The sequence below is a fragment of the Protopterus annectens genome, chromosome 4.part0 (assembly GCF_019279795.1).
Source record: "Protopterus annectens isolate FY-2018-M chromosome 4.part0, PAN1.0, whole genome shotgun sequence".
NCBI lineage: Eukaryota > Metazoa > Chordata > Ceratodontiformes > Protopteridae > Protopterus > Protopterus annectens.
In genome coordinates, this window is record NC_056733.1 from 1,817,253,724 (window position 1) to 1,817,263,655 (window position 9,932).

General features: G+C 42.0%; 1 protein-coding gene across 1 annotated transcript in view; it reads right to left on the bottom strand.

Annotated features, from left to right (window-relative positions):
- CDC23 (cell division cycle 23) overlaps positions 1-9,932 on the bottom strand; it is a gene marked incomplete in the record, with an annotated part of 1,734,005 nt that overhangs the window by 856,093 nt on the left and 867,980 nt on the right.

The following is a 9,932-nucleotide window of genomic DNA, read 5'->3' on the forward strand; positions in this document are numbered from 1 at the left end:
CTGGCGTGAGATAAGCCATCTGGGCCATTGTGTTCAAGCTGGCACCCAGGAATATTATCTCTTGTGAGGGCACTAGTTTTGATTTCTTTTAGTTTACTGTGTACCCCAGGCAACTTAACTGTTTTTCAAACGCCAGATGCTCTAGAAGAATGTCCTTGCTCTCTGCTTGTATCGGGCAGTTGTCTAGGTACGGATAAATCTGAATTCCTTTCCGTCTGCAAAATGCAATTACTGGTGCCAGGCACTTTGTGAAGACCATGGGCACAGTAGATAAGCCAAAGGGCAGTGCAGAGAATTGATAGTGCATTGAACCTGCTATGAATCTGAGGTATCTTCTGCAGTTTTGTCTGATAGGGACATCAGGTATGCCTCCTTGAGGTCCCAAAGTCACGAGCCAAGCTTTCTTGCCCAGCATGGGAAGAAGCTGCTGAAGTGTCAACATTTTGAATTTCGGAACATCCAGGTAAGTGTTGAGTCTTGAATAAAATCCCTGTCCTTGCTCTTGTGGTGGTACTTCTTGAATAGCGCTCATTTCCATGACTGTTGTAATTTGTTTTTGAGCCTCTGCCCATTGATTTGGTGGCATATTTGGCATTCCTTTTAACCTTGGCAGAGTGTGAAAGTGGAACCTGTAACCTTGAGATACAATGTTAAGAACCCATTTGTCTTTGGTGATCCAATGCCAATTGTGATAGAAAAGTGCTAGTTTTCCTCCCAAGGGGGCTGCCAAGAGAGTTGTTTGGCAGCTGTAATGGGAAGTCATTGAGGCTGCTTTTTATATGGTTGGGGCCTGTCTTTCCCTTCTTTCTGGCCTGGTGCACCCCATTGTTGAGGCCTGTAAGGACCTTGTGGTTAGCCTCTACCTCTCGGACGTCTGTATCTGCTCCTTTGAGGTCTGTCTGTAGCCAGAAAGGACCAATTCTTTGTTGGACAATTTCTGCTAAATGTTGGTGGCTGAATCTGTAAGAAATCCTTTACCGTTTGCACAGATTTTGCCTTATCCTCCATTTTCTTTAATACCTCTTCTGCCTTAATTCCAAACACATCCTGCTGTAAAGGTGCATCCAATAATTTTGCTTTGACATGATTTGGTAACGTATGTTCTTTTAACCAAGCATGCATTCTAATGACAGAGGCTGTAACTGCTGCTCTACAGGAGGACTCTAAAGAATCAAAACCACATTGCAAAGCATGTTTTCCCACTTGTTCAGCTGCATGCAATAAATCCTGCATTTCTTTAAAATTAGGAGGATCTGAATCTGGAAGCATTTTTTGTTTTAACTGAGACATCAAAAATTGCTGATATTTTAGCATGTGAAACTGGCAATTTAAGGCTCTCATTGCTAAGGTTGCAGACGTATATACTTTCTTTCCCCATCTGTCTAATGCTCTGGAATCTGTCAGAGGGGACTGGATGTTTTGCTGATGAGGCCTTAATCCCTTTGGGTCCCTGAGAAATAGTTTCAGGGTCAGCAACAGGGCTTTTATACAGAAATTTGTGCGAGTCAGGGACTCTGTAGTATCTGTCAGGTTTAACTGGGGCTGGAGGTAAGGAGTCAGGATTTAGGCTGGATTCAGTAAACACATCATCCACAATGTAACACTGGCGGAATAGCAAGGGGTCTGTGTTGAGGTAATAAAAGGAAGTCTCTGAGTCTTTTCTTGGATTCAGAGTAATCCTGGCCTTCCCAATGGAAATGTTCCCTCATGGTATGTAAGGTCTCCCCAAAGGAGTAGTCCTCAGGCGGGGAGGCTGATAGTATTGATTCCTCAGCATCAGAGTCCTCATAAGGGGGGTAAAGAATATCTTGGGTCTGAGGATGAATCTGAAGAAATGGACACCTGGTCAGATGAGTCAGTCTGCATCCTGTCTGGGCCTTTTATCAGGAGGGGGATGGGACCCCCTGATCAGAGAGATTAGGTCTTCTGCCATTTTGAGCATTTGTTTCTTAGGCATGGAGGACTGTCCTGGAGAATGCTGCATTTGTCTCTTTGTTTTTAAAGTAGGCTTAGTCTTGGCAGGGGGTTTAATGGTTAACTGATTAAGTTTGAAAACACCCTCTGAAGCTTTGGGTTGCTCAGCTTTCTCTGGATCCCTCTGAAGGGTTAGCCTTGGTAGGCTGAAAAACCTGTGCATCCGAAGGCCCAGCCATCTCCACGTGGGAGTCTGAAGCGGCCTGCGGTTCTATAGAAGTGGTAGTCAGGGGCTGCGAAGGCGCCTCGCTGAAAACCGGAGAACCGGCGACCGGCCTAGAAGAGGCTTCGTCGTCAGGTTTGGGCCTCGGATGCCTGTCCTTGTCTTTGCTCTTTTTATGTATTCCTGTCATCGGAAGTTCTGACGGCATGGTGTAATTAAATTTTCTGCCAAAATAATGTCGGGCAAAATCAAACCGATGTTTAATAGTGCGCTTGTTAAACCTAGCACAAAACAGACAACCAGTGACGTTGTGCCTGGGCCTAGGCATGGGATACAATAGGAATGGAAATCCTTATGAGGTATTTGCTTCCCACAAGAAATACAGTTATTAACTTTTACTGACATCGGTCTGAGGCAAGAAAAAGTTTCCCCAGTGGGGTACTTGGCTTTGTAGAAGACTTCGGTTCTGGATTCGGAATGAAAATCTCAGGAGTCGGCCGACCGACACTTGCGAACTGCTTTTGCTTCGAGCACCACACGGCAAAAAAGACTGAAGAAAATGCCGTCGGCTGCATCTTATATACCCCTGCCGCACTGACGTCAGGGAGGAGGCAACAGCAACAGACGCCGGACCAAGACTTTGGAACTCAGGCCGACTGGGGAACCACCTGACGGCATGATAACCCAAGTGTAACGACTGCAGCAGTGTACCACGATGAACATCACTGCAAATTTGTACTCATCACAGCTTGTAACAAAGTTGATGTAGGTATACAACAGCTAATCAAACAGCTCAAATATTCAGCTATTCAGCAGAAATACATTTAGAGATAAGTGACTAATACTTATAAGCACAGAGAAACCTACTAGGCTAAGAGTTCAATACCGAATATCAATGAAGTGAGAATAACCCCCCACTTACTGCAGAGAGACAGAGATCACAATATTCAGTGAAGCAAATAAATGCACAGAAAAACATGCAGTACTATCTTTAACACAATATTCAATCAAACAAATAACAGAAAAATAAAACGCAGTACTAGCTTATAACACTGCAAGTCTGTACTTATCTCAGCTTGTAATAAAGTTGATCTAGGTATACAACAGCTAACCAAACAGCTCAGATATTCAGCTATTCAGTAGAAATATTATAACTTGTCATCTGTCTTGTCCATTTTCATTCTTCCTCACTACTGGGTTACTATCTGATCCGACTCTGCCACATTTTTCACAGACTTAGGCCCCAGTCTCGAGGTCCTCCCTCTACCCACAATGCTCTACAATCTACCCAGCTTCTTCAGTTTGCTGCTGAATTATCTTATATGGTAGAAACGCCTAATGAACAGAAGGAAACAGGAAAGAAACCAGAGGCTCAAAAAAGGAACATAATGTTCCTATAAACTCTATAGATCCTCTAGGAACTCCTAGGCTTGGAAATGGCTGGGAGGGAAGGTGATGAAGAATGAAAATGGAAAACACAGATGCCAAGTTTTGTTAAGTACATAACTTATAAATACGAGGTTGTCCTTTTCATTCTTCCTCACCATTGGGTCAGAGTCCCCAGCTAAGTAACCCTCGGGTGGTCTCAAGGAAGGATATGCCTGAACACTGTCGAACCAAAAGAAGCCCTGCTTCTGGAGACAATGTCCAGTCTGTAATGTGTCACAAAGGTATGAGATTTTGACCAAGTGGCTGCTGCGCAGATATTATCAATGGAGACTCTAGAGGAGAAAGCAGCTGATTGCAGCCATAGATCTAACAGAATGGGCTTTGGGAGGACAAGGCGACTTCAGACTGTTTTTGAAATAAATCAGTGATATACAGTCTGTAATCTATTCAGAGAGCTTAACCTTTGATGCTGTGTGGCCTAGATGGTTGGGTGAAAAGGACGGAACAACTGGTTGTATTTGCTCCAATGTTTTATTCTGTAAAGATAAAAATGTAGTTGCCTGTGAACATCAAGATGATGCAACAAATATTTGCTTTTAATGGCAACATTTGGGAAGAAAACTGGTAATTATATGGATTGGTCAATGTTGAACTCTATAGCTACTTTAGGCATAAAGGAGATTTGTACGAAGGGAAACTCTGTCTTTATGAAAAAATAATACAAGGTGGTTTTGGAAGATAGGGAATGAATTTCAGAAATTTTTTTACCCGACGTGATGGTCACCAAAGACAATTTTCCAAAAAAGGTACTTCATTTCACAATCACTAGCTGCTTCAAAGGGCTTGAGTTAGGCTTTGGAGGATAACAGTGAGACCCCCATTGAGGAGACAGGTCTTTAATAAGGGATCCAAGTAGGAAAATTCCATTCATGAAGGCTTTACATAATCCAGACATGGACAAGGGCCCAGAAGAATCTCCAGCATGAAAATTGGATATGGCTGCCAACTGAAGCTTAACTGTAGAAAAAATAGTCCTTTCCTCAAAGAGAGAAGAAAAAGGAGGATGGTTGAGATTGAAGCCAAGAAAGGATCAGTTTTCCTTGGTGGCCCAAATTGCAAATCTTCTCCATTTGCTTTTGTATACTTTTTTAGTAGAAGCTTTCTGAGAACACAAGACTGTTTTGAACAGGGGAAGAAAGCCTGGACCTTTTGACAATCACTGGAATTGGAGAAACCAAGCTGTCACTTTGAAGGTGAACAGACTTTGATGTAGACCACCTAATGGGTGAGAAAGGAGGCCCTGTCTGGGTTCCAGTATCCATGGAGGATATTTTAGGTGAGACCAGAGGAAGGGGGAAACATATTTGATGAGGCCTGTAAGAGGCAACAAGGAACACTGAACTCGATCGCTTTTCTTTCTGTAGAAACTTTGGTGCCTGAGGTACAGGCTAAGCATAAAGGAGACTGGGGGGGTCAACTGTGGACTACAGTATCCCTCGGGGACTCACCCAGAGGGGGGAATCAGAGAAAAGTACCTGTTACATTTGTTGTTTTGAGGGTATGCAAACAGGTCGCAGGTCTGGTAGCCCCAGCGGCTGATGATCAAATTTGTTACTGACTGAATGAGGGACCACTTGTGACGCATCAGAATGGACCTGCTGAGTTTGTCTGCAAGAACGTTGGACTTCCCCGCTATGTGAGTTGCAAGCAGAAATCGGTCTGAAGATATTGCCCATTCCCAGACCCTCTCATGGCCTCTCTGCACAAAGGATGCACTGCAGAACTCGCACAAAAAACATTGCTAATGGGACAAGACCGATAGCAGCTGCCACAGACTCCACAGCCTGAAGTACTAATCTCACCAGTGGAAATATGAGGTCTAGGATTGTTTGTACTTGGTCTCTCAGTGTTTGAATGCAATGGGGAGTCAATGATGCTACTTGATTATTTGTGTCCAAGAGAACCCCAATGAATTCCAAAGTATGTACTGGGGATGGATGTGATTTTGCCATATTTCTAGTGATACCAACATTAAACGAACAAACCACAATAGAGAGAAAAATGTTGGCAGTAAATAATCAGAAAGCCATACTATTTGTGAGGCGCTTTTTATTTACTGGAATAGTAAACTTTATACAACAGACTTCCTATATAGTTAAAATTGGTGCCTTTACACTACAGGAAATGACGTAATGAGCCCCAATGATCTGTTGCACTACCCTATATGAAAGTTAGAAATTATTAAGATGCATTATAAGCACCAGAATACAATACATACATAAACATTTCATATTCACACAACCTAAAAGCTACTAGTCGTGCATATTAATATATGTGTAAAATATATGCAACCAAATATGATTATATGATTATATAAAAAAAAATCTATATTTTTAAATATATATATATATATATATATATATATATATATATATATAATGCAAATTGATTTTGATTGTACATTATGATAAAACAATCCATCAATAACTATTTAATGCCTTTAATTTTAAGACACTATTGATACTACAAAGGTCATCAAGACCTGGCCAAGCATAAGAATAGAGTGAAAGCTGCCAAATAAGTTCTGCTCTCTCCAACTGCAATTCCCATGGACCTCCTCTACCATTGCAAAGAACCTGCTGCAATACCCCAAACTTAAAATGATGTTATGATGTTCATGAACATGCTTTGCCAATGCATTATTCAACTGGTCTTATTTTCATTGCATATATATGCTCATAGATTCTTTCCTTCAAGGCCCTGGTGGTTTTTCCTATGTAAAATGCTGAACAGAGTTGGCACAAAGCTACATACACTACACCCTTGGAATTACAGTTGAATTTACCTTTTATATTATATTCTGTACCTTTTATTTCTATATATTGGCCCTGATGAATGTACTTACACTGATTACACATGCCACATCTACTCATAGTTCCCATTTGTTTTTTTGACAGCATAATTCTTTGCACCATTCCCCAATAAATATTTGAAATTACTTGTTCTCCTTGCTACCATTTTAAATCCCTGCACCAGTTTAGCTCTTATTTGTAAATCCTCAATGACTGTCCAATTTTTCACCATAATAGCCTTTACTTCATAAAAATGTGTTGAAAGTTGTTATAAAAAATGTAGCATTATCCAATTGTTTCGTGCTTACCCCTGAAGGATTATCATTAATACTATAAGCTAGTACTGGTGCAAAATGACCATTAAACCTTTTAACCTTTACTTCATCATACACATTGTATAAAATATGATTAGGATAACCCCTCTTTTTAAACATTTCGATAAACTTGTTACATTCCATTTCAAAATCAGTGTTCAAGGTGACCATCTTGGCCGCCAGGACAAACTGTCGCATTACCACAGATTTTTTTTGTTAAGTCGGATGCGTACTGGAAAAATGTAATAATGAATTTGAGTAGGTGGGTTTTCTATGCATGTTCACTTTAAATCTTTTGTGAACCTTATCCTTACTCAAATTAACATCCAAAAAGTTGATCTAATTTTCATTTACCTGCTGTGTGAATCTCAAATATGAGGTTGTTTCATTAATGTATGTGAAAAATGTTTCCAACAAAAACTGGTTGCCATCCCATAGGATGAAGATATTGTCCAAATAGCATAAATAAAGGCTAATATGTTGATAGAACTCACTTTGAAAAATATATTGCTGTTCCCAGACAGTCATTACAATATTGGCAAAAATGGTGCCATAAGGTGAACCCATGGCTACTCCCTCTTGCTGTAAATATTTACCCGTGAAATGAATATAATTATTTTTAATATCATCTAACAGATCAGTGTATAAATTAATTTTGGATTGTCTGACCCCTTGTTCTACTAAGAAGGTTTCTACAGCTTGCATGCCTTATTCATGAGGAATCATGGAAAATAAGTCCTTAATATCCGCTAGTAGTTTTTAGGTTGTTTGAATATGAAATGTGTATTTATGTATGTATTATATTATGGTGCTTATAATGCATTTTAATCATCTGTAACTTTCATATGGGGTAGTGCAACAGATCATTAGAGCTCATTGCATCATTTCCTGTAGTGTAAAGGCGCCAATTTTAACTATACAGGAAGTCTACTGTATAATGCATTTTATCTGAGGAAGTTTACTATTCCAGCAAATGAAAAGCGCTTCACAAATAATACAGCTTTCTTATTTACTGCCAAAATTTTTCTCTCTGCCTAGTGAACTGGATATTCAAAACAGATAATCCCTGGCATGAATAAGTTGATGCCTGGTTGGGGCAGTTTGAAAACAGTCAAGTATTAAAACACCCGGAATCCCTGCAGTCTGAGATGAGCTGCTACTACTGCCATACATTTGGTAATCACCCTGGGGGTTGTGGTGAGGCCAAAGGGCAGAACTCTGAATTGGTAGTGAGTGGCTCCCAGCCAGAAGTGCAGACTACTTCTGGAGCATCTATCTTGATGTGGTAGTACACATCCTGCATGTTTAGACAGCATATCCACTCTTCCGCAACAGTGATAGGATGGACTGAACCATGATCCAGAACTTCAACTTTTTTATATACAGATTTAGGTTGCTTAGATCCAGAACTGGTCCCAGTTCTCTGGGGTTTTTTTGGCACTAAAAAGAAGTGATAATAAGTTCCGAACCCTCTGTCTGGTTGGGACTTCTTGGATAACTTTCTTGCAGTAGATTTTAGATTTCTCGTATTGCATACTCCCTCTGACTGGGTGGAACAGTTGGGAAGTCTCCCCTGGTTTTCTGGAGGTGGACGGCAAAAGGGAACATAATAGCCTCTGGAAATTATGCTTAACACACAGGCATTTGTTGTTAGATTGGTCCAGGCATCTGGGTGTAGCAAAAAATGACCCCTGACTGCGTCCAGAATTGCGCAGTCAGGCAGCACTTCAGGAGCACTGATGAGGCTCATCAGAAAAGGGTTCCCTGAAGCCTCTACCTCTGGGGCAGTCTCTCCCATTGAAACCTCCTCCTCTGCCCCTGGAGGAAGAATCCCCACGTTGATCCTAAAAAGACCCTTAAGATTTTCAGAACCAAATCTTCTTACATCCCCGTTGATTTCTTGAGAATGTCCACTGAGGGGTAGAAAACTTGAGTATGTTTGACAGATGACCCAAAGAGCCATCAAACAGAGCATTCACAAAGGATGCCTGGAAAGGTTCTGCAAAGTCACAAAGCCTCATCCAGGCAGGTCTTCTAACAATACCGGACAGCCAGCTGCCCATGAGGTGCCCTCCGCTGAATGGGAGATGTGCTTCATGGAAGAACATACAAAAAAGAAAAAGAGTAGCCAAATGGGGAGATATTTCTTGAAGTCCCTTACCAAATGGTCTCTGCTAGACAGTCAAAAAGTTCTTTGACCAAATCTCTCTGCAAGTGAGTGAAATGTGCCAGATAATTTAAAACTCTCAGCGAAAAGGTAGCCAAGGTGTAAATGCACTTACCAAATCTGTTCATTGCTTTGGACTCCCTGTTCGGCAGATGGAAAGTTCAGCTTTGCTTGGCTAGCTCTTTTTTGGTAGCTGCTGCCACAACCATAGCATCTACTGGTATGCACTAGGTCCAATGTAGATGGTCCTTGGTGCGGGGGGGGGGGTGAAGAGAATTTATCAGGACGTTTGGGGAATGATTCAATGGTGTCCTGCTCCTTCCAAGCCCGGTGTGAGACTAGTCTGCCGGGAGGGGGGGGCGGTCTCAACCAAGACGCAGATAGGCTCAACCCAAAAGCCTCCACAAACACAGACTCTGCAGAAGAAAGATTTTGTGCTTACCAATCAATTCTTTGCCTAACATCTCTAAAATGTCGCCAACTGAGACATCTTCAGGTGGTGATCTTGGAAATCCTTTTCTCTCAAAGTCTGTCTCTTCAGTGAGTGACTCCATAGGGAGTTTATGTGCCTCCTTTTGAATGTCTTCTTGTGAGGAATCTCCTCTGCAGATGTTCAGGGGAGGTGTCAGAAGAGGAGGGAGCTCCCCCAAGGAAAACGTCTTGGAGGCTTCTCGAGGCAGGCTGACCCTGGACAGTTATGATGGCTCAATGCTCATATCCATTGAGGGACAATGGGGAGGATCACAGATCTGACAGGACGGATCTCTGAGAGAAGAGAAGACCTTTTCCACAACACGGAAAGCAGACAGTCCCGGAGAAACCCTCCCCAACCCCCTCACAGCTGAAGTAGTCGAAGAAGGGGGAAGGACAACTCTGGATCAGATGTCTCCAGATAGAATAGGACCCGAGCTGTCAAGTGCCACAGCTCTGAGGGGAAGGTATGGCTTCGACAAGGTTGGAGCTGAACCTCTATACCCAGATCTGACACTGGCATCATGGATTAGAGACCCACTCTGATCCAAAGAGCTCGGAGCAGAGCTAGTCAGGGTAACTGTTGGAGTAGAGGAAGACAG